Below are 25,553 nucleotides of genomic sequence, written 5' to 3'. Positions count from 1 at the left end.
TATATACATATATATATTTATATTTATAAAAAAAGACTAATAATAGTATATCATACATCGATAGCAGCAACAGCTTTTCCAGGTTCTGCAGTCATCTGAACAAAATTATAGACATTCAGCACATTCCATTAAAAACAAAACAAAACGAAACAACAACAACAACAACAACAACACAGAAAAGAATAATATCCAGAAAACAGCAAAGTTCTGTTGCTGTTGTGGTACCTGGGACCATCTTTTTTATTAGCATCTTAATCATCATCTGGAAAGAGAACATTCTAGAGTAATATCATTAAATGTAGCTCTGATAAAGCACGGTTCCTACTATGTATCATAAAGTAGGTACAAGATATTTTACATTCATAGAGGTATGATACACTACTGTCTACATCACTAATACTAGATTCAGTTTTGGTTTGAAATTTACTTTGTCTGCAAATAAAATTGCTACCCCTGTTTTTTTATGGGCTCCTGTCACATGGAGAATTGTTTTCTATCTTTTCACTTGCAGTCTATGGGCTTCTTTTTGGGCTAGGTGTGTTTCTTGTATACAACATATTGTTGGATTTTGCTTCTTATTCCATTTTGCCAGTCTCTCTTGATTGGTGAGTTGAGGCCATTGACATTGCTGGCTATAACTGATTATGTACTGACTTATTATTGACATGTTATTGGCCTTTTGTTGACTCTTTTTACTTTTGCACCTTCTCCGTTTAATTTCTTGCCTTGCCTATTTGATTTACTCTGTTGGGCCTCATGGTGTTGTTGCCTTCATTGTCTTTTTCTAGGATCTTGTTTAGAATTGCTTGTAGTGCTGGTTTGGTATTCATGTAGTTTCTTAGGTGTTCTTTGTCGTGGAAGTGTCTTATTTCCCCATCCATTTTGAAAGAGAGTTTTGCTGGATGCATCAGTCCAGATTGGAGGTTGTTCTCTTTTAGTACTTGAAATATCTCCTTCCAGGCTCTCCTTGCCCCAAGGGTTTGTGTTGAAAAGTCTGCTGTGATTCTGACGGGCTTTCCTTTGTATGTGATTTGTTTCTTTCTCTTAGTGCTTGTAGTATTTTGTTCTTCTGTTGGGTTTCTGGGATCTTGATCATTATATGTCTAGGTGTAGATATTTTTTTGATTGTAGCTAGTTGGGGTCCTATATGCCTCAGTTATCTGAATGTCAAATTCTTCCCCTCTGTTTGGGAAGTTTTCTGTCATTAATTCTGCGAACAGCTTTTTAAAGTCATTTGTATTTTCTCATGCTACTTCATGGATTCCTATCAGTCTTATGTTATTCTTCTTTACATCATCTAGGAGTTGTTGGATTGATTTCTCATGATCTCTTACTGTTTTTAAGAGACCTCTCTTTTCATAGTCACTGACTACAATCTTATCTTCTATATCTCAGAGTCTGTCTTCACATTCTTTTATTCTGTTGCATACACTTTCAATAGAGTGTTTAATCTCCTGGATATCTGTTTGAATCTGTTTTATGGATTCCATTTCTTTCCTATGTTGGGCACTTATTTTTTCCATTTCTTTCTTATGCTGGGCCTTCATGGCTTCTATCATGGTCCTGAGCTCATCTATTTTCTTGTCAGTTTCTGCTCTAGAGTCTTGAATCATGACTTCCATTTTGCTCACTATCTCTATGGTTATCTGGGAAATTATTTCTGTTTTGAATTTTTCTAGAGCCTGATTGATCTGTTTTGTTACTTCCTGTGCTTTGAGTTCAGGGTGTCCTGGTGGTTCACTATCGGCCTTTTCATCCTCATTTGCCCTACTGTTTGCCATTGGTGAACTGGAAGTCTGTCCTTGTGTCTTGCTTACATGTTTTCTCATTTTTATTTTTGTTGTTGGATTGTCTTTGATTTAATCTTTGGATTGTCACCCAAATCTTCCTGATATAGTTGTGCCCTAGCTTCTGTGTCTCTAATGACCCACGGAAATTCTCATCTTCATAACATCAGAGAAAACAGCTCATGAAATCAACGGCAATGCTTTACCCCAACTGATACAGTCAGCAACACATTAAGATCAAACACAACTTTGACACTGACCACCGGTGGTAGTCACTAGTCTATCACCCTTAAATCATTTGAATTAAATTGAAATCAAGAAGCAGTCCAGAACATGTATGCAGTGAGCAAAATTTCAATATAGTGTATTTACCATTTAATGGCTCAGACAGAGGGAGGATGCAAGACCCTTGATCTCAGTTAGCTGATGGCTGAACCCCATGATGCTGACTGACCTCAGGCTGCAAGGCCCAGATTGAGTTCCCCAACCTTCTGAATGGTTGAACTCCGCAACGTTCTATTACAGGTTTCCCAAGCCCTTTCTTTAAAGATGTTCAAAGTTGGGAACTCAGAAAAATACCCTTGATGACCACCTCTGCCTCTGCAGAGTGGGTCCAAAGACTGGCACAGTCAGGAGGTCTGAGAGTGCGGGGGTGGGGCTTATAGGGGTTCAGGGGCACCCACGCGGCTACCTTCCCGGTGCTTGAGCGATGGCGGCTGGGTCAGCAGCAGGCGTGGCTCTCCTTCCCGCGGTGGATCTGAGCCCAGGCTACTTCCCGGCGCTTGAGCGATGGCAGTTGGGTCGAGAGCAGGAGTGGCTCTCCTTCCCGTGGTGGATCTGGGCCCAGGCTACCGATTCTTTCAATTCTTTTGGGAAAATACTCAGTATAGGAATAGCTGAGTCAAATGGGACATCTAATCGTAGTTTTTAAAGGTGTCTCCATATTGATTTCCACAGTGGTTGTACCAGTCTGCACTCCCACCAACAATGAAGAAGGATTCCTTTCTCCCCACAACTCTACCAACATTTGTTATTGGTTGATTTCTACATAGCAGCCATTCTTTCTGGGGTGAGATAAAAATCTGTGTTGTTTTCATCTGCATCTCTTGAATGACCAGTGATGTTGAACATTTTTTCATATCTTTATTTGCTGCTTTTACTTCTTACTCTGAGAAACGTCTTTATTTCAGATGCCCATTTTTGGATTGGGATTTTAAATTTAGTGGTTCTGATTTTTAAAGTTCTTTATATATTCTAGATAGTAGTCCTTTGTCTGGGAAACAGCTAATAAAATTTTTTTCCCCACAATGTAGGTTGTCGCTTAGCTCTGTTGGTGGTTTCTCTTGTGGTGCAGAAGCTTATTAATAGGATGAGATCCCAGTTGTTGATTGTTTGTGCTAGTTCCTGTGCTACTGAGGTTTTGTTCATAAAGTCTTTTCCTATTCCAGTGTCTTCCAGAGTTCTACATAACCTACCTTCCAGCAGGTTTAGTGTTTCTGTTTTAATATTTGGATCTTTGAACCACTTCAATTTTAGTTTAGTGCATGGTTAAAGATATGGGTCTAGTTTTAATCTGTGGCAGGTGGAAATCCAATTTTTCCAGCACCATTTATTAAAGAGGCCATCTTTCTTCCAGTGAGGATGGTTGGCTCCTTTATCAAAGATGTGGTGGCTGAGTATATCTAGAGTTGTTTCTGCATCTTTCAATCTATTCCACTGATCCTTGGGTCTATTTCTTTGCCAGTACCATGCTGTTTTTATCACAGTGGCTTTTTAGTATAGTTTCATGTTGGAGATTGTGATACCCCCTGTCATTAGAATTGCTTTTACTATTCCAGATCTCTTCTGTTTCCAAATGGATTTTTGGATTGTTTTCTCTAGTTCTGTGAAATATACTGCTGGGATTTCAATCAGTATTGCACTGAATCTGTATAGCAGTTTTGGAAATAAGGCCATTTGTACTCTACTAGTTTTTCCTACCCAGGAAAAAGGGATATCTTTCCATTGTCTGATATTCTCTTCGGTCTCTTTTGTCAGAGTGCTACAGTTTTCAAGGTAAAGGTAATTTGCTGTTAGATTGATTTCTAGATATTTTATTTTTTTAGATGCTATCGTGAAAGGGATTTTTTCCCCAGTTTGTTTCTCATTGAGTCTGTTGTGTACATGAAGGCTATTGATTTTTTAAAAAAATTCTATTTATTTATTTCCTCATTGAGTTTATTGGTACATTTTAGGTATACAGTACAGTTAATAATGAATGTATTGGGATCTTGTACCTTTACATGACAGGTCTTAGTTCTCATTTTTTCCTCTTGTCCCTGCCTTCCCTTCATCCCCTTCCTCCCCTCCCCATTTACAAACATTTTATTTCCATTTTTTCTCTCTCTCTTTTTTTTTTTTTTTTTTTTTTTTTTGTGCTGGGGATTGAACTCGGGTCCTTGCACTTGCAAGGCAGGCCACCAAACCACTGAGCTAAATCCCTGGCCCTGACATTTTTTAAGGCTATTGAATTTTGAGTGTTGACCTTGTATCCAGCTACTCTACTGAATGTGTCAATTAAGTATAGAAGGTTTTTAGCAGAGTTTTTTGGCTCTTATATGTAGAGTATTTGTCAGCAAATAATGACAGTTTAACTTCCTTTCCCATCTTTATCCCTTTTATTTCTTTCTCTAGTCTAATTGCTGTGGCTAATGTTTCCAAAACTATACTGAACAGGAGTGGTGATAGTGGAAATCTTTCTCTTGTTGTCTTATTCCTGATTTCAGTTTTTGACTGTTTAGTATGATGTTGGCTTTTTTTTTTTTTATAGATATCCTTTATCAGATTGAGGTAAAGACCATCTATTCCAATTTTCTGTAAGGTTTTTATCATGAATGTGTGTTGGATTTTGTCAAATGCTTTTTCTGCATCCATTGAGATGATCATATGGTTTTGGGCCTCGAGTCTGTTAATATACTGTATTACATTTATTGATTTACGTATGTTGAACCATTCTTGTATCCATGGGATGAATCCCATTTGGTCAGGGCATATGATCTTGATGAGCCTCTGTGTCCTGTTTGCCAGTATTTTATTGAGGATTTTTGTGTTTATGTTCATTAGGGAAATTGGTGTGTGGTTGGTTGTCTTTTTTGGTTGGGTCTTTCTCTGCTTTTGGAATCACAGTAATGCTTGCTTCCAGGAATGAGTTTAGGAGCATTGCTTCCCTTTCAGTTTCACTGAAGAGTTTGAGAAGCCGTGGCATTAGCTCTTCCCTAAATTTCTTATAGAATTCAGCAGTGAGACAGGCCATCAGACCAGGGCTTCTCTTTGTTGGTAAATTTTTAATTATGTTTTCTTTTTCACTGATTGAAATTGTGGTTTTTAGAATTTTTATGTCTTCTTTGTTCAACTTTGGTAATTCATATGTATCTCAGAATCTGTCCATTTCTTCTTTGTTTTCCATTTTATTGAAGTATAGGTTCTTGAAGCAGGTATTGATGATCCTCTGGATTTCTGCTGGATCTGTTGTGACTTTACTTATTTATTCCTAATTTCATGAATTTAAGCCTTTTCTTTCTTTTTTTTGATAAGGTTGGCTAAGGGTTTGTTAATTTTATTTGTTCTTTCGAAGAACCAACTCTTCAACTCTTTGATTTCTTTCTATTGTTCTCTAGTTTTCATTGTATTGATTTTCATCTGTTCTTCTTGGATTGTCCCATTTATAAGAATGTAGTGACCTTCTTTGTCTCTCAATTAGTTTTGGGTTGAAATCTACTTTGTCTGCAAATAAAATAGCTATCCCTGCTTTTTTCCAGGTTCCTGTTGCACGGAGAATTGTTTTGCATCCTTTTACTTTTAGTCTATGAATTTCTTTTTGAATTAAGCGTGTTTCTTTTATACAGCATAGTGTTGGATTTTGATTTTTTTTTTTTAAGTTGGTACCTGGGATCAAACTTGTGTCCTTGCACTTATGAGGCAGGTGGTGATACCATAGAGCTAAATCTCCAACCCATGAATTTTGATTCTTAATCTATTCTGCCAGCTATTTCTTTTGATTGGTGAATTGAGACTACTTACATTGATGGTTATAATTGATACATATTGACTCATTCTTGTCATGATATTTTACTGTTGTTACCTCTTTTGTTTTTTTATTTTTCCTCCTTTCCCTTTAATTTCTTGCCTTGCCTGATGGCTTTGCTCTGTAGTACCTTATGGAGCTGTGACCTTTGTTGTCTTTTTCTAGGACATTGTCTAGATTTGTTTGGAGTGCTGGTTTAGTATTCATTAAGTTTTTCAGGTGTTTTTTTGTAATGGAAATATCTAATTTCCCCCTCCATTTGAAAGATGATTTTTCAGGATATACCAGTATAGGTTGGAGGTTATTTTCTTTTAGTTCTTGAAATACTTCAGGCTCTCCTTGATTGAGGGTTTGTGTTGAAAAGTCTGCTGTGATTCTGGTGTGCTTTCCTTTGTATATAATTTGTTTCTTTTCTTTAAGTGCTTGTAGGATTTTGTTATTCTGCTGGGTTTCTGGGTTCTTGACTATTATATGTTTAAGTGTAGATTTTTTTTGATCACGTCTAGTTGGAGTCCTATATGCCTCACTTATCTGTATGTCAAGTTTTTACTCTGCTTGGGAAATTTTCTGCCATTACTTCTGTGAACAGTTTTTTAAAAAAAATCTCATTTGTATGTTCTATTTTTTCATGGACTTCTATCAGTCTTGTTTTTCTTTGCATCATCTAGTAGCTGCTGAGTGGATTTCTCATGGTCCCTTATGTTTTTAAGAAATCTCTCTTTTCATGGCCACTATCTTCAATCCTGTCTTCTATATCTGATAGTCTATAATCACATTGGGTCATTCTCTTGTGAATACTTTCAATGGAGGTTTTAATCTCCTAGATATCTGGTTGAATTTGTTTCATGGATTCCATTTCTTTTCTATGTTGGGCATTCATGGTTTCCATTTCTTTCCTATGCTGGGCATTTGTGGCTTTCATTATGGTCCTGAGCTCATCTATTTTGTTGTTGTTGTTGTTTATCTGTTTCTGTTCTAGAGTCTCTAATCATGTCTTTTATTCTACTCACCATCTCTGTAGTTATCTGGGAAATTATTTCTGTTTTGTGTTTTTCTAGAGCCTCATTCATCTGTTTTGTTATTTCCCATGCTATCGGTTGAGGGTGTCCTGATGGTTGATTATGTTTCTTCCAGAACTTGCCTGTGGTGAACTGGAAGGCTGAGTTCGCATCTTATTAGGTTTTCTCATTTCTGTTTTTGTTTTTGGTGCTGTTTTTTGGTTTAATTCCTGGGCTGATATTTCAGTGTTGCTTATTGTTGTATCTTTATTGCTTACATTTAGAACCCTTATGGAATGATTGCTTCTCAGAGCTTTCTTCCAGATTTAGGTGGTCTTTAGGCTTTGAGTCTCTCCTGACTCTTAGGCAATCTCACTTTCAGTATAACAGGGAGGACAACTGTTTAGATCAATCACAACAGCTTAGCCCACCTAACACAATCAGTATCAAACACAGCTTAGAAAATGATAATTTGTGTTAGCAATTAATCTGTCACCTTCAACCATGCAAGCTAGATGAAAATTGAGGACCAGCCGGAAGTATGCTTGTAGTAAATAAACCTTCAGTATAGCAACTTTACCTTTCTGGATAAGGATTTAGAATGAACTGGGGAGGGAGAGGTAGAGAAAAGGAGAGGAAAAGGTTAGAAGTGAGGCTAGAAGATCACACAAATTTTGGGAAAGTGTTGAAGATGAGAAAAAGACAAGAGTGAAGAAACAAAAGACAAGAACAGAACAAACCAAGAGCAATAGGGAAGCTAGAAAGTGTATTTAGCTTTCTATAAGAATAATGACAGTCAGAAGGAGAGAGAAAAACAATCCAGAATGGGACAGGAACAGGAACAAAGAGGAAGAGAAATGCAGAAAAGGAAGGGAGAGAGAGAGAGAGAGAGAGCGAGAGAGAGAGAGAGAGAGAGGAAAACAAATATATATATATATATTGTGTGTGTATATATAGGTATGTATGTATATATGTGTGTGTATGTATGTATATATATGTATGTATATGTATATATGCATATATATGTATGTGTGTATACCTCCCTCAGGTTATGTCTCTGCTGTCCTGGTAGACAATGTGAGTAGCAGCGTGCATCTGATCTAAATTGATTAGTCTCAGCAAGCCTAAGTCTCTGTAGTGCTCTGAGATTCAGGCTGATTTCTGGCTGTAAGGCCAAGTTGAGGTCCCTGACCTCCTGAAGGATTGAACTCTGCAAGGTTCTACTACAGGTTCCAGCTGCCCTTTCCCCTGTTGCAAGTCCTGGTTTCTATGGGAGATACTGATCCCACCAACTTAGCAACTGTGGTGGTCCAGTGTGACTTTAGTGCAGAGATTTTCTTCACTTTCCCAATAGGCTTCAATTTTCATGGAAGAGCCTCACAGAGGCCCTCTCTCTGTTGTTCACTTCTGCTCTATCTTCTGGAGCTCATAATCATGGCATTTACTCCCACCCCCACCCCTGTGCCTCTTCAGTGCAGATTCAAATACTTCAAGGCCTGCATGGTGTGTGGGGTGGGGGTAATCTTTAATTTCTTTGTTAATCATTACAACACTCAATATATTAAACATTATTTTAAAAATAAATTTTCTTCAACACATTATGTTTGCGTAATGAAAAATACTTGAAATTTGCCAATTCTATTTTTGCTTAAAATTGCACTAAAAAAGCCAGTCATTTACCGCAAATGTCATCTGTGCCCTACTGTTAAAAAACTGGCTAAGAACAATAAATGTATCTGTAAGAGTTCACAAAAAAATATGTTCTGTCACCTGCCTCACAAAAAATATATTCATAAAAATATTTATGAGTTAAAACAAAGCAAATAAAAATGAGAAATAAAAGAACCTCAACCTCCTGTACACTATATCTTTGTGCTTCTTGTGAGTGTAGTCTTTCAACCTTGGCATTTTCTGACTATAGGGACCAAATGCAGTAGGGATACACTGTACCGTCATCTCTCAAAAAGAGAGATGCATGACAAAGTAGCCTTTTGCCAGGCCCACGCAGAGCACCTGATTCCAAAGATTGGCCAAATTAAGCATAATATTTCATTAGTATATGAAACAGCTAACATTTTTCATTAACAGTTTGTGAAAGAACTGTTACTATTAACTTTAGTTATTTTTGTCTTTTGAATAGAAAACCATAATGCTGTCTACTTAAAGCTAATTCCATCCAAAAAAGGTTTTCCCATTATAAGATTGATTCCTGTGGATGAAACATTGGTTATATAAGAGTGTACAGTATAATTTATTAAATTACCAAGGTTCTGCTCTGTGAGTGGTTCTTCAATGAGGCAGTGGTATCAGATGTGGTATCACTAAAAGCAGCACTGCTGAAGTGCAGAGTGTTTTAAATACATACATTTGCATTGATTTAGACTTAATTAGAGAAGGAATTTGGTTTGTATTTTCCCCTGATTTTCTGTAACCTGAGAAGCAGAGACGAAGAAACAATTTTGTATGTAGAACATCAGGCAGATAGTTAAAGAGAACCAAGACTGAGTTTTTCAATTTTTTAAGTCCGTGCATGAATTTTCCCCCATTGTCTAGCCTCATAAAAGTTTAGAAATCAATTTTTTCTTCAACTGTAAACCATACAATACCCATCTGATATTTTTCTCTGCTATAAATTTTCATCCATTTCACCCTCTGCAATATAATATCCAACCAGCCTCAGTAAATAGGAATTAGACTTTCTTCTTGTTGTTCATATCAATCTAGTAAGATATAGATCAGAGGGGCCAGTTATTTAGCTCAGTGCCTCAGTGCCTTGCAAGTGCAAGGTCCTGAGTTTGATCTCTGAACTGAAAAACAAAACAACAAAAAACAAAAAGATATAAATCAGAATCATCTTAATTAAAATCATTGCCCAGGAAAAATAAAACTTTAGCACATAGGAAAGACTGAATACATGTTAGATGGTTAATGAACATATTTAAAAACAGTTTAAAAATAGAGCTGACCATCATGGCTAATGCCTATCTCAGCACTTAGGAGCCTGAGGCTAGAGAATTGTGAGCTGGAGTTCAGTCTGGGCTACCCAGGTAGTTTGAGCCCAGCCTAGACTACTTAATTAGAACATGTCAAAACAAACAAACACAAACAATAAAAATATAAAACCAAACTTTTTTTTCTCCCATTAAGTTGATCTTGGGTAACTGTGAAGGGTAAAAGCTCTTCCTTCTCATACTTGGCAATATTTAATAGTATCTGTAAAGGACGTCAGTTAGATGCCAAAAATATTTCAGAGTTATGCCTTTTGTCTTTAATATTTTAAACTTGAGAAGACAAAACTGTTACACATAGGAAAATTAATTTGGTAAATTGAAAATAAACATACACGCAGTGAAAACGATCAGAACAAGGGGAGATCCTTGTTGGTTGAGTGGTCAAGGGCTGCTACATTAGAATTTTTTTTCTCACTTTCCTTTTTTGGTACTGGGAATTGAACCCAGGGCCTCACGCTTGCTGGGCAGGCGCTGCGCCACTGAGCTACATCCCCTGCCCATACATAAGAATTTTTCTAGCACCTCACAGTTTGCAGGGACACCAAAATCATGTTATCTGATAACTCACTTAAGGACTGATTAGTCTTCAGAAGATACTTCAAAGTTAGAACATTAATCTTTGGCTGAAGCTAAATAAAAAACATTTGTCAGTTTAGGTCTGGGAACTATTTTACTGTTTATTATCATTAAGTGAACTCTAAAGTCTCAAGGATTCTTGGTATTCCTATTAGTAAGTTAGTGTTTATACTTGGTAAATCTCACTAGATGAATGCTAAAAAGAGGCATTAATTACCACCATTCTACAAGAATGAATGGCTTTATATGTCATCTTTTCATATTTTTATGTAAAATGTGTTTTGAAATTTTTAATTTAAAAATTATTAGAAGAAAATTATGCCTTTATTTTCTTGTTTTGCCAGTCAGGTGGACTGAGTAGTTTACTTTTTGGTGATTAGTCAAAGTGACAAAATCCCATATCCACCTCTGACTCTTCCTTGGCTTCAGTCTTGACTAGGGCAGCCACAGCAGCAGGAGCAGCAGTGGTAGCAGCTGTAACGTTCAGCAGCCACAAATGCAGAAGGATCAGCCAAGAAGGACTTGACATTTTTAGCAAGTGGGAAGGTGAAAGCAGTCTCCAAAGACAAAGCCAGGACCTGCTTGTACCCATTGATGATAGAATGTGGCACTGATCCAACAGTTGGGTAACCAGTCTGTACACAAACACTGACAACATTGTGGACACCCTCCAGAAAGCTAGAATGCAGAGTTTCCTCTGTAATGTCAAGCACTTTGTGCTTATAGATGTTGCTTATTGCCGAACACCTGCTGGATGATGAACCCAAAGGCTAATGGAGAGATAGATGTGCAACATGTTCAGCGGGGTCACTTTGCTGGCTGCCGCTTTACTTTCAGTCTTAATCAGCTGCACATTACTCAGGCTTTCAGTGGTACCACTGGAGATTTCAGTGGTGATGCCTAAAGCATGGAAGAAAGAGGTCTTAGGCCTCAGACCAGTGCACTGGACTGAGACAATGACTTCACATGGTGCAGTGGCATCATCATAGGCAGCAACTGGCATTTTATTGGCCAGCAGCATATCCCTGATCTCAGTGAGGTCTTTCTTGTTGAATTCAAAGCCCACCATTCCTCTGGATATGAGGTAACAGTTTCTTCAGAGCTGTGTTGTTTTCCAGATGCCCTTGAGCATCATGATGTTCTTGCCCACCAGCACCACCACCTTTCCTTGGAGGGACATGTGCATCTGCTGCTTCTGCTTGGAGCCCACATTGTCTGCTCTTACAAAGAAGCATTTTGGATAATCATCCAAAAGTTGGATGATATTAAGGAAGTAGTTGGATTTCTAGGTCACCCTGTCTTCCCTGGGCATCATAGTAGTTTGTCTGGGATTCCCACACAGGATTTAAAGATGAAGTCATTCTCACAAGGATGCTTAGAAAGAGCCAAGATTTTTACTATTTTTTAAAATCTAAATTTGGTGACATTTTCTGGGAGATAGGGGAAAACATTGGTTTAAATTACTTTATGCTACCCTCTTGATATGGGAAAGGATGGGCTACTGTTAAATTCTCAATGAAGGTGAATTCAGAAAGAAGGATTGTTGGTAGAAACTTTGAAGGACAGCCAGAACATATAAATTTAGACTTCTTGAAACTGGAAAAGTTATAGTTAATTAAAAACTACAGTAAATTCAGTTGGAAACCATTGTTACTATAAATGATAACCAAATGTGAATTGGATTTGAGGGTATTCCTGAACAAAGTTTGTACTGGATCTGCTGTGGTGGTCTTTTAGCAGTGGAAGGAGTACAGGAATATTATCTGACGTTTATACAATCTAGTTTTTAAAACAAACAAACAAACAAAAAACCAAACCATCATTCTCAAGAGAATGCTTGACATTTGGGATCTTGATTGAGATTGTAGGAATTTGGAGGTAATTGGTATAGCCTGGATCCTTTCTTGGCATATGCTAATGAATTTTGAAAAAAAATCTTTTTCCAGATGTGTTACAGGGGAGCTTCTTGTGAGTTGTTGGAATGAGAATAATGGGGGAAAGAAGAAACTGATGTTTCCTTGCCATCCTTTTGGACAGGAGAAGGAGCCAGTCCTCTCTAGAGCCTGGCTGCAAATTTTGTTTGAGATATAGCTGAAAATAGTGAACTTTAGCAGGGTTATCTTTTAAGGATTCTAGACATATTTTTGACTACATAACTGTAGGCAAATATGAAAAGATTTTCATTTGGAATTTCTTAAGTGAACAACTGTGAAACAGTCTTGACATTCTTTTATGTTTCTTTTTATTTAAAGAAGGGAAAAGTTCTATGTTTTTCATCATGGGTAAAGGTTATAGAAAGACAGACTGCCAGGCTACAACCATTGATAGAAGTAGAAGTGTGTTGTGATTAATATTGTGTTGACTCTGTAGTGAGAAAATCTGTGTAGGTCCCAGCATTGTCATTTAAAATTTACATGACATTTTAAACAACAAGGCATCTCATCTACTGGTGCTATTTCTTCTTTCATAGAACAACTGATTTAAAAATTAAATAAATTAATATGTATAAAGTACGTAGAACAGTGTCTGCTACATGGTAGTAGGTACTGTATAAATACTTTTAAAATTAAATATGATTTGCTGATTTTTATCTGGGGAGAAAATTTAAAGAGTTACTTTAAAAATTTTTTCTATTTAATTTCTGAGGAATAAAACAAAAATTAGGATATTTAATTTAGCATTTATTTCTTGGTTATGTGCTATAGACATGAAACTGACCTTAGCCATTTAATTTCTGGTACATGCTGTGCTACAGTTCAAAGCTGATTTATATGTGTCTGGCTGGAATGGCAGGAGTATTGTTCATTCAAGAAGGAGATCATAGGAAGAGCAGACTAATAAGTCACCATTTGATCTGGAATCCCATGTTACATCCTCACCATTCTTCCTATTTTACCTTCCTAGTTTAGAACAAATTCTATTCAGTAACTCCAAGAATAGGACTTAACCTGGTGGTTTCCAGATTTTTTGATAGCGTACTCCTGACAGTGAAAGGAAAACAAAACAAAACACTTAGAAATAATGTCAAATACACTATCTATATGTTACAAACATTGTAAAACAGAGAAAAAAGTTGAACAGAATATTTTTTGGGGAGGTAATGGGGATAGAACTGAGAGCTTCTGCACTGAGCTGCATCCTCAGTTCTTTATTTTTTATACTGAGACAAGATGTCACTAAGTGGCTAAGTTGTCCAGGATGGGCTCAAACTTATAATCTTCCTGTCTCAGTCTTCAAAAGTACTGGGATTACTGGTGGGAGCCACCACATTCAGCTCTCAGCAATGAAATAAAGTTTTAAAAGTAAGTTTTATTTACTTGACAGGAATTCCTTTAAGTTCTATTATTATATGACTTTTTGACTTGTATCTTTAAGGGAAATCAATGGTAACTTACTTTACTTTGGAAAATTTTGTTTTAACATTTTGCAGTACTGCAGTGTCTACCTTGACACCTAGTAGTCACTAAGTCATTTGTTACATGAATGGTTGTTAGTTCTTCCTTAGCAGAATGTTAGTCCTTAGGTTGGCTTTCTTTTTTCTGCTTTCCTCATATAAATTTCTCTGTCTCTCTCCCTTCCTTTTTTGTACTTGTTCTAGCTTTCCCCATCACTTTCCATTTGTAAGATTCGAATGGATTTATTTTTTACATAGTCAGTGGTGCTTTTAAGTACTAATGTAGATTGTTAGCATTTTTTATTATAAGGGAAATACATTTTCATTAGAAATTTAAAAAGTAACATGTAATTTAATCATCTGCAAATTTACAACAAAAAGGTAGTTCTTTTACAATTTGCTTTTTCTTTGAAGAACAATTTTGAAATACCTTTTGGATTATATAGTATGTACATTGTTTTTTTATAGATTTTTAATCTTTAAAATATTCAGTGAATATTTTTTCATGTTACTAAGTATTTGAGAACATTTTAAGTGATTATGTCATATGTATATGTCAACTTTTACTGACCTGTGTTTCTATACAGCTATTTGATATTTGAATGATTTTCAATCTGCATATTAGCATATTAGGTTAATTCTTCTAAATGTCTAGTATATGTTGCCAAGTTCAAAGAATAGACTCTTTTTTTTTTTGTACCAGGGATTGAACTCGGGTCCTTGCGCTTGCAAGGCAAAGAATAGACTCTTAATCTAATTCTAATATCCATACTAGATTTTTAAAAATTTTAATAACTTCTATTAATTTTAAATAATTCCTATTAAGATTATCTAATATTCTTTGTTCTTAATAGGATAAATGGCTTTTTATTGTATCATAAATATTTTGTGTCTTATGCTATGAAATAGGATTTTATTTAAATTTTTAATTTGATCAGATATTTTTTGGAGTCAACTCAGTTACTTTTTACTGACAGTGGAAAAAGAAGTCCAAGGGAGCAGCACCATTGCACTGTTCCTTAAGTGGTGTTACAGGGCAGGAAACTTTGTTACTGCTGGATCTTGATGGAACTTTTGGCTTCTGCTGGACTTCAGCTGACACCACATGGTGATGGTGGTAGGTGCTTGTGTACCACTTTATGGTGAATATAGTCCAGGATCCCTATATGTCTTTCATTGATACCATGGGGAGAGGCTGTTCTACTGCCTACGTTGGGAGTCAGTGCTCCCCATTCATCATCTTCTGATGGAAACAGAGATGAAACATGCACTTTTCCACATGGTGTTTTGCTGGAATGGGAGTGGTTGTTGTTCAAAAGCTTGTTGTCTTGCTAGGTTGATCTTTTCTGAGTTCTTGGGCTAGAGAGAGGAGTCTTTTCTTATACTTGGGTTTCTTTCCTTTGGGTTTTCTCTGTTTTTTCATCTTTTATACCTATTTTGGGATGCAGAGATCATTAACCTTTAAAGATTAAACAATAAACGTCCAAGAACTCACTGCTGGGATGTTCCTTTCTCAAATCTCTAGGCAGTCTACTCATTTCTTTCTACCTTTCAGAATCTTATGTTTGTTTTAGACATGCAGGATTTTAAACTCTGCTTATTTGGAAGAATAGGGAGAAGTATAGTCTTTCATTACTTAATTTCTTGTTTACATTTATTATTGGCAAAGTGCTCTTATATACAATATCTCACTTGATTCTTACAGGAAATTTATATGGCATATCTGTGAATATTATTATCTACACTAATATATTTGGAGTCAGTTTTGGGTGATTTTTAAAAAATTCAAGAGCAGAGCCAGGATTGAAACTCAGCAGCTCTTCCAGATTTGGTTCTGTGACTCTAGCTCCTACTTCTCACTTTTGCTCCTACTTTATTTTAATGAGTATTGCCTCATATGGTTTTTAAATTGAAGTTTATTTCTTTATATATTTGCCTTGTCTCTCTAATGAGGTTTTAAATTCTTTAAATGAATAATTATCCTCCGGTATGTCATTTACTCTTTGGGTAGTTGCATAATACAGTTAGTGTTCAGTAACTTTGCATTTTGATGAATTACTTGTGTTTATGTTACTTCTCCGGATTGGCTGTCTCTTTGAGTGTGATACACTTTGGTCCTTATAGGAGATATTGCAGGGAAACTGGAAGGAATAAAGAAATGTCTTTGTAAGAGGCTGTATGGTTGAGGGGAAATAAGAATAATGGGAAGCACCCCCCATTATCCTCTACATTTGGCATGATTTGTCATTCTTAATTTGGTTGTGTTACATACAGCTTGGATTTTGTAGTCTTCTTTACTTCTCTTTATACTCTCCTTGTTTTCTATTTCTCTTTTAATGTGTTTGCCATTTCCTGTTATCTTCCCTGTGATTGTCTAGAGGTTCTGCTATTTAAGGAACATTATATAGTACATTTAGCCCTGAAATACTTTGGTGGTTATTTTCCTATCCTTTTCAGCCAGAAGACTCTAGAGCCTGGTTTGTACATTGGTAATAATGTCTAAGTTTTGTCCTTGGCCATTTTATTTTATTTTTTTTCCTGCACAAAGTTTTCTGTCCAAGGAAACATGAAAACTTTTAGGACTCCTGAAGGTCTTTGTTTGCCCTGACCTCTCACATGAATTTCACTCTTGCTTTCTATCAACAAACAGAAAAACTTCCCCTTGATGTTGCTCAGAATGACACCTTAGCTCAAGATGTGTAAAATTAAACTCATTAAGTTACTTTGTAAGATGTAACTAAAGCTTCTCTTCTCTGTTTTTTCTCAGTGGGTAGCTGCACTAATATGTATTTTTTTGAATTAAGGCTCCTTTACTCATTTCTCTCCTTCACTCTTCTCATATCCATTTCTTTACCATACCTTAAATATTACCGCTGCTGTTGCTGCCACTACTGTTTTCTAGCAGTTTTTTAGTTACCTCATGCTGTTAACTATTGTTCTTAGCTCCTCCCTCTCCTTAAATACTTAAACTATTGTTCTTAGCTCCTCCCTCTCCTTAAATATTGGGATTGAACTCAGGGCCTAGAATTAGGCAAGTGAGCTACATCCCCACCTCACTGTTTTGAGCTCTTTACATCTGCTGACTCATTTAATTGAGGTAGTTATTGATACTTTCTCTGTTTTACAAATAAAGAACTTGAGATGCTAAGAGGTTGAATTGTCCAGGATTGTATAAATATATAGTGGAGAATCCTGTAATGTTTTGGTAGTTTGCCTCTAGAATCTCCTATAACTACATTATGGTAATTTTACGTCAAAGATATTGTTGAACAGTCCATGTCCATCTCTTATTCATCTGTTCCTTTTTTATTTTTAGTATGTTTGGATGCATAATAATTACATTCATCTTGGACAATCAGTATGAATATATATCACATCTTGATCATTTTTTCTTCCCTTACCCTGTCCTCCCCTCTAACCCCTTCACCAGATCCACTTTACATCTCCACAAAGTCTGCCTTCCTTTTCCCTATCAACTTTCTTTTATTTTGTTCCTTACTTATATTTTGGTTTTCTCATATGACAGAAGCTGTGAAATTTTTATCATTCTTTCTGATTTATTTCACTTAGCAGCATGGTTTCAAGATCTACCCATATTCCTAAAATCGTATCTCTGTTCCTCTTGTCCCTGTTCAGACTTTGGACGTGTTTTTCTTTTCTTTTTTTTTGCTCATTGAGTTTATTGTTACATTTTAGTTATGCAGTACAGTTACATTCATTATTGGGATCTTGCACCTTTACATGACAGGTCTTGGTTCTCATTTTTTCCCCTTGTCCCTGCCTCCCCCCGCCATTTACAAACACTTTATTTACATTTTTTTATTTTCTCCTGTTTTTTTCTTTTCCCTTATTCCCTTTCCCCTACCCTTCCCACTTTCCCTACACCTTTAGCCCTTTTCTTCCTATTTCACATTGTCAGTTATCTCATTAGGATCTTACGTCCTATTACAGTTTATTCACACCAGAGAAACTATTCAGTATTTACACATGTGTGACTTATTTATTTCACTTAGGAGTGTATCCTCAATATGGATCCATTTTCCTATATGAATGATTCTAATTTCTCATTCCTTATGGCTCAGTAATATTCCATTTTATAGAAAAACCACATCTTTTTTATCCAGTTTCCAACTGATGGACAAATGGGCTGTTTCCAATTTTAGCTATTACACACTGTGCCATTATTAACATAGGTGCACGTATATCACTGTGATATGATTCTTTTAATTCTTTTGGAAAGACACCCAGCAGAGGGATGGCTGGTTCAAATGGAACCTCTAGTCCCAGGTCTTTGAGGTATCTCCATATTTATTTCCACAGTGGTTGTACCAGTCTGCACTCCCACCAAAATGGAGAAGGGTTCCTTTCTGCCCACAACTCCGCCAACATTTGTTATTGTTCGATTTCTTGATAGCAGCCATTCTTTGTGGGGTGAGGTGGAATCTCAGTGTTGTTTTCATCTGCATCTCTTGAATGACCAGTGATGTGGAGCATTTTTTCAAATATTTACTTACTGCTTTTACTTCTTTGTCTGAGAAATGTCTATTCATTTCAGATGCCCATTTTTGAATCGGGTCTTTATAATTGTGGGGGCTGATTGTTTTGAGTTCTTTATATATTCTAGACAATAGTCCTTTGTCTGAGGAGCAGCTGGTAAAAAATTTTTCCCACATTGTAGGTTGTCTGTTAGTTCTGTTGATGGCTTCTTTTGCAGTGAAGAAGCTTTCTAAGAAGATGAGATCCAGGTTTTTTTGATTCTTTGTGCTAGTTCCCATGCTACTGAGGATTTGTGCATAAAATCTTTTCCTATGCCAATGTCTTCAAGAGTTCTGTCTAACTTCCAGCAATTTTAGTGTATCTGTTTTAATATGTAGATCTTTCATCCACTTGGATTTTAATTTGGTGCATGGTGAAAGACAAGTGTCTAGTTTTTAAATAATGTTTGTTTTTATTATTTTTTATATATTGGTACCAGGGAATGAACTCAGATCCCTGTGCTTGCAAAGCAGGTGCCATAACCACTCAGATAAATCCCTGGCCAAACAAGGGTCTAGTTTTAATTTTGGACAGGTTGAGATCCAGTTTTTCCAACACCATTTATTAAAGTGGCTATATTTCCTCCACTGAGGATGGTCAGCTCCTTTGTCAAAGGTGACGTAGCTGAGTACGTCTGGAGTTGTTTTTGTGTCTTCTAGTCTGTTCCACTGATCCTCAAGTCTGTTTCTTTGCCAGTACCATGCTGTTTTTATCACAGTGGCTTTGTAGTATAGTTTCATATTGGGAATTGTCATACCCGCTGCCATGTGTCTGTTGCCTAGGATGGTTTTTGCTATTCTAGGTCTCTTATGGTTTCAAATGAATTTTTGGATTCTTTTTTCTAGTTCTGTGAAATATAGTGTTGGAATTTCAATTGGCATTGCATTTAATCTGTACAGCAGTTTTGGTAGCATGGCCATTTTCACTATATTGATTCTTCCTACCCAGGAGCAGGAGGTAGCTTTCCATTTTCTTCTATCCTCTTCGATCTCTTTTTTCAGAGTGCTGTAGTTTTCAGTGTAGAGGTCTTTTGCTTCTTTCATTAGATTGATTCGTATATACTTCATTTTTTTTGGATGTTATTGTGAAAGGAATTGTTTCCCTAATTTCTCTCTCAGTGAGTCTATTATTTGTGTACAAGAAGCCTATTGATGTTTGGGTGTTGACCTTGTATCCAGCTACTCTGCTAAAAGTGTCAATTAAGTCTAGAAGTCTTTTGGTAGAGTTTTTTGGGTCTTCAATGTAGAGTATCATATTGTCAGCAAATAATGACAGGTTAACTTCTTCCCTTCCTATCTTTATTGCTTTAATTTCTTTCTCTTGTCTAATTGCTGTGGCTAATGTTTCCAGAACTATATTGAAGAGGAGTGGTGATAGTGGGCATCCCTGTCTTGTTCCTGATTTTAATGTGAATGTTTTCAGTTTTTGACCATTTAATATGATGTTGGCTGTTGGTTTTTCATAGACAGCCTTTATTAAGTTGAGGCATAGACCATCTATTCCAATTTTTTGCAGAGTTTTTATCATGAATGGGTGTTGAATTTTGTCAAATGCTTTTTCTACATCTATCAAGAGGATCACATGGTTTTTGTCCGTGACTTTGTTAAAATAGTGTATTACATTTATTGACTTACGTATAGTGATCCATCCTTGCATCCCTGGAATAAATCCAGCTTGGTTAGGATGTATGATCTTCTTGATGATCCCTCTGTATTTTGTTTGCTAATATCTTATTAAGAATTTTTGCATCTGTATTCCTTAAGGAGATTAGCCTGTAGTTCTCTTTTTTAGTTGTGTCTTTCCCTGGTTTGGGAATCAAAATGATACTTGCTTCCCCCAATGAATTTGGAAGTATTGCTTCCCTTTCAATTTCATTGAAAAGTTAGAAGAGTAAAGGCAATAAATAGTTCTTCTCTAAATGTCTTGTACAATTCACTAGTGAATCCATCAGGACCTGGGCTTTTCTTTGTTGGTAAATTTTTAATTACGTTTTCAATTTCACTGACTCTAATTGGGGTGTTTAAAATGTTTTTATCTTCTTTATTCAACTTTGGTAATTTATAAGTAGCTAAAAATCTGTCCATTTCTTCTGTGTTTTCCATTTTATTAGAGTACAGGTTCTCAAAGTAGGTATTAGCGATCCTCTGGATTTCTGTTGGATCGGTTGTGAGTTTGCCTTTTTCATTCCTGATTGCATGGTTTTGAGCCTTTTCTTTCCTTTTTTTTGATAAGGTTAGCAAAGGGTTTATCAATTTTATTTATTCTTTCAAAAAACCAACTCTTTGATTCATTTGTTTTTTGTATCATTTTCTTAGTTTCCATTGCATTGATTTCTGCTCTAATCTTTATAATTTCCTCTCATGTATGAGCTTTGGGTTTTTCTTGCTCTTGTTTTTCTAGGAGTTTAAGATCATCATTAGATTGTTTATTTGAGCTCGTTCTGTTTTCCTAGTGTGGTCATTCAGTGCTATGAATTTTCCATCTAGAACTGCTTTCATTGTATCCCATAGATTCCTGTATGTTGTACTGGCATATTCATTTATTTGTAAAACCTGTCTAATTTCTTTTTTAATTTCCTCTGTGATCCATTGATTGTTCAGGAGAGTGTTGTACAATTTCCATGTGTTTGTGAAGTTCCTACGGTTTCTTATGCTATTGATCTCTAGTTTGATTGCACTATGATCTGATAATAATGAGGGGATAACTTTGATTCTTTTGCATTTATTCAGACCTGTTCTGTGAGCTAGTATGTGTTCTATTTTGGAGAATGACCCATGTGCAGCTGAAAAGAATGTGTATTCTGATTTTGTGGGGTGGAACACTCTATAGACGTCTATTAAGTCCATGCATTCAAAAGCTTGGTTCAGTTCTAGTATTTCGTTGTTGATTTTTTGCCTAGATGATCTGTCTATTTGTGATAGTGGGGTATTTAGATCCCTCACTACAATTGTATTAGTGCTTTTTTGGTTTTTTTTGTTACTTAATATTTGTTTTATATAGTTGGGGGGAGTAATATTTGGTGCATATATGTTTATGATTGTCATCTCTACATCTTGAATTGTTCCCTTTACAAGGATGTAGTGGCCTTCTTTGTCTCTTTTAATAAGTTTTGGTTTGAAATTTACTTTGTCTGCAAATAAGATTGCTACCCCTGCTTTTTCTGGGCTCCTGTCACATGGAGAATTGTTTTCCATCCTTTCACTTTCAGTCTATGGGCTTCCTTTTGCCCTAGGTATGTTTCTTGTATACAACTTATTGTTGGAGTTTGCTTCTTAATCCATTCTGCCAGTCTGTTCCTCTTGATTGGTTAATTGAGGCCATTGACATTGATGTCAATGATATGTACTGACTTATCATTGTCATGTTATTGTCCTTTTGTTGCCCCCCCCCATTTTAGTTCCTTACCTTACCTATTTGATTTGGTTTGTTGGGCTTTATGGTGTTGTGAACTTCATTGTCTTTTTCTAGGATATTGTTTAGAATTCCTTAGAGTGCTGGTTTGTTGTTCATAAAGTTTCTCAGGTTTTCTTTGTCATGGAAGTATCTTATTTCTCCATCCATTTTGAAAGAGAGTTTTCCAATATACATCAGTCTAGGTTGGAGGGTGTTTTCTTTTAGGACTTGAAATACCCCACTCCAGGCTCTCTTTGACCTGAGGGTTTGTGTTGAAAATTCTGCTGTGATTTTGATGGGCTTTCCTTTGCATGTGATTTGTTCCTTTTCTGTTAGTGCTTGTGATAATTTGTTCTTCTGTTGGGTTTTGGGGATCTTGATTATTATACGTCTAGGTGTAGGTTTTTTTTTGATTATGGCTAGTTGGAGTCCTATATGCCTCACTTATATTTATGTGAAATTCATCCCCTCTGTGTGGGAAGTTTTCTGTCATTAATTATGTGAACAGCTTTTTTAAGTCATTTGTATTTTCTCCTGCTACTTCATAGATTCCTAGCAGTCTTAATGTTATTCTTGTCTTTATCATCTAGGAGTTGTTGGATGGATTTCTCATGATCCCATACTGTTTTTAAGAGATCTCTCTTTTCACAGTCACTGACTGCAATCCTATCTTCTGTATCTGAGATTCTACCTTTGCATTTTTATTCTGTTGTGAACACGCTCAGTGGAGTTTTCAATCTCCTGGATATCTGTTTGAATCTGCTTTATGGATTCCATTTCTTCCTGTGTTGGGCATTCATTGTTTCCATGTCTTTCTTTTTCTTTTTTTTTTTTTTTTCCCCATGTCTTTCTTAAGTTGAGCCTTCATGGCTTCTGTCATGGTCCTGAGCTCATCTATTTTTTTGTCAGTTTCTGTTGTAGAGTCTTGAATCATGAGTTTCATTTTGCTCACCATCTCTATGGTTATCTGGGAAATTATTTCTCTTTTTAATTTTTCTAGAGCCTGATTGATTTGTTTTCTTACCTGTGCTATGAGTTCAGGGTGTCCTCGTGGTTCAGTATCAGACTTTTCATCCTCATGTGTCCTACTGTTTGCCATTGGTGAACAGGAAGTCTGTCTTTGTGTCTTGCTTAAATGTTGTCTCATTTTTACTTTTGTTGTTGAGTTGTCCTTGTTTTAATTTCTGTGTTATTACTTAAATCTTCCTGATAGAGTTGGACTTTAGCTTTTGAGTCTCTAACGACTCATAGACATGTCATTTTCATAATATCAGAGAAAACAACTCATTAAATCAATCACAATCCTTTATCCCATTTGATACAATGAGAAACACAATAGGATCAAGCACAACTTGCAAATTGACCACTTGTTGTAGTCATCAATCTATCACCTTTAAACCCTGTGAATTAAATTAAAATCAAGAAGCAGTCTAAAATGTGTTTGCAATGAATAAACTTTTCAATATAGCATCTTTACCATTTAGCATGGGAGCTTAGACAGAGTGCAAGAATATATTCCCTTTACAGTAGTAGTGCCTAACTTTCTCTTGGAAGTGTTGAGCCATGAGTGAGGTAAAATGACAGAAGAACATAAATAAAAAAGAAAAAAATGATAAAAGAAGAAATGTGATATAGGGCAGGAGCAGGAACAGAAAGGGAGATGAGGGATAATATGGTGGAGCAATGGACTGAGTTGGAGAAAGAGGACAGAAAAAAGAAAGAATTTGCAGAGTGGAATGAGGAAAAGAAAGAAAGAAAAATAAATTTGAAAGGCCTCTTTCAGACTATATCTCTGCTGTCATAATATACAACATGTGCAGCCATGTGCAGAACCAAGTCCCCTGATCTCAGCTAGCCAATGGCAGATCCCTGCGACTCAGACTGACCTCAGGCCGCAAGGCCTAGATTGAGTTCTCCTACCTTCAGGGTTGAACTCCACACAGTTCTACTATAGGTTTCCCCTGTCCTTTCTTTAAAACTGTTCAAAATTGGGAGCTCAGAAAAATATCCTTTATGACAACCTATGCCTTTGTAGAGTGGGTCCAGGGTCTGGCACAATCAGGAGGTCTGAGAGAGCGGGGTGGGAGTGTTTTAAGGGCCCCTGCATGGCTACCTTTCTTGCTGGAGCTGGTGGTGATGCAGGCAGGGGTAGGGCATGGCTACGTGGTCCTGCTGATTGGGCCCAAGCAGCCTGGAGGGAGAGCAGATCTTAGAGCGGCCTTCCCAAATCCCACCTTCCTTGCTGGACTGCAGTACATATTTAAATTAAACAAATGAATATGTTTCCTTAGGAAGAATATATAGAAAGACAACAATAGAGATATTAACACTAAATAATCAAAAGAACACACACACACACAAACTCACACGCGCAAATATTTAATGTGCAATATTCCTAGCATCTCTATACACTCAGGAATGCTTATGTTTTTTGTATGTGTTTTTCTTCAAGTAGTTTTTACATCGTTACTAGAAGGACAATGTGACAGGGCAAGAGTCGTGTTTCTCAAGGAGCAGTAGCTTTTCAACACCTAGAAGAAACATCCAGGCTTCTTATCCCTCCTTTAAGGCTCTCACTATCTGGTTTATGATTGCTTCTGTCCTTTTGCCTTCTCATGACTCACTTTGCTTTCTAGCAACTCTGTACTCTGTTGTTTCTGAAGTCATTCATATCAAAAATTGGCATGTGTGAGAAAATTTTTTACCCTCCTAATTCTTTCATGGACTCGTCTTCTGCTGCTTTCCTTTTTTGGAGTCTTATCTCACTATTCTCCCCTCCTCTTTCTTTCTCCTCCTACTTCTCTTTCTTAACTCCCTCATTCCCCCCTCTTTTGCTCTCCTTCCCTTCCTCGAGGCATCTTCTTTCCTCCCCTCCTGTAGTGCAATTCTCATGTTATTTTGTTTTTCTCTGTTTGCAGAATAAACTTACAAGATCCAGTCCTAGGCACAGCATATCTTAGGAGCCTTCCCTGAGTCTTTACTTCCTTTCTCTTCCCTGGGTGTGTTGGGATACTACCATGCACATGTACTTCCAGCATTGCGCTTAGTCTGCAGTGTAATGATTTGTTTTGTTACTGTTGGGCTCCTTGAGGGCAAGAAGCCACAGCACATGGATATTTGTATATAGCATTAGTTAGTGTCTGACAACACAATAGCTGTTTAGTAGATGTTCATAGGACCTAGCTACATTGTAATATTCGTTTTTATATTTTAATACTCTTCTATTATATGTTTCATATACTAGTTACTGAATAAATGTATTGTGTGAGTTCATTTATTGATAAGCCATGTAGTTTTTTGTTTGCACACAGAAATGACACTAAACAGGAGGGCTTGGGGACTGTTTATTGCTGAAACAGCCATTTTTTGAAATGTTTCGTCAATTCTTCTAGATATTTTAAATCAGTAATTATCAGGTAAGTAAAATACTTTTTTATAGTATTTCTCTGGACGAATGGTAGTTTGAAAGTAGTGGTCCACATTTTGCTTTTGTTCTGCTGATTGGTATTGGATCATTAATATGTACTTTTGGACTTTACTTTTCTTTCCTGGAGATGCTGACAATTAATTCTAATTAATTCAGTCAGCCAATGTAAATACTGGAATTTGCTGGTCCACTTTCAGCACTTATATAAATATTTACTGTTTATCCTGGTGTATCCTTTGTGTTTTCTCTCAAATTATGCTTCTTATTAAGGTAATTGATTTGTTTTCTTCTTTTTTTTAAGGTCTTTTTGGAATTATTTAGTCTCTCTCTCTCTCTCTCTCTCTCTCTCTCTCTCTCTCTCTATATAT

At 36.4% G+C, this 25,553-nt stretch overlaps 1 protein-coding gene and 1 pseudogene across 4 annotated transcripts in view; one reads left to right on the top strand and one right to left on the bottom strand.

The window, feature by feature from the left end:
- Exoc6b (exocyst complex component 6B) overlaps positions 1 to 25,553 on the top strand; it is a 564,580-nt gene that overhangs the window by 134,346 nt on the left and 404,681 nt on the right. The window lies entirely within an intron of this gene.
- LOC104852229 lies at positions 10,812 to 11,747 on the bottom strand (annotated as a pseudogene).

This window comes from Fukomys damarensis, unplaced genomic scaffold, assembly GCF_012274545.1.
Source record: "Fukomys damarensis isolate Sample0158 unplaced genomic scaffold, DMR_v1.0_HiC HiC_scaffold_2, whole genome shotgun sequence".
In the NCBI taxonomy this organism is placed as follows: domain Eukaryota; kingdom Metazoa; phylum Chordata; class Mammalia; order Rodentia; family Bathyergidae; genus Fukomys; species Fukomys damarensis.
The sequence above is the reverse complement of the archived record's forward strand: the minus strand, read 5'-3'. Positions and strand labels throughout refer to the sequence as shown.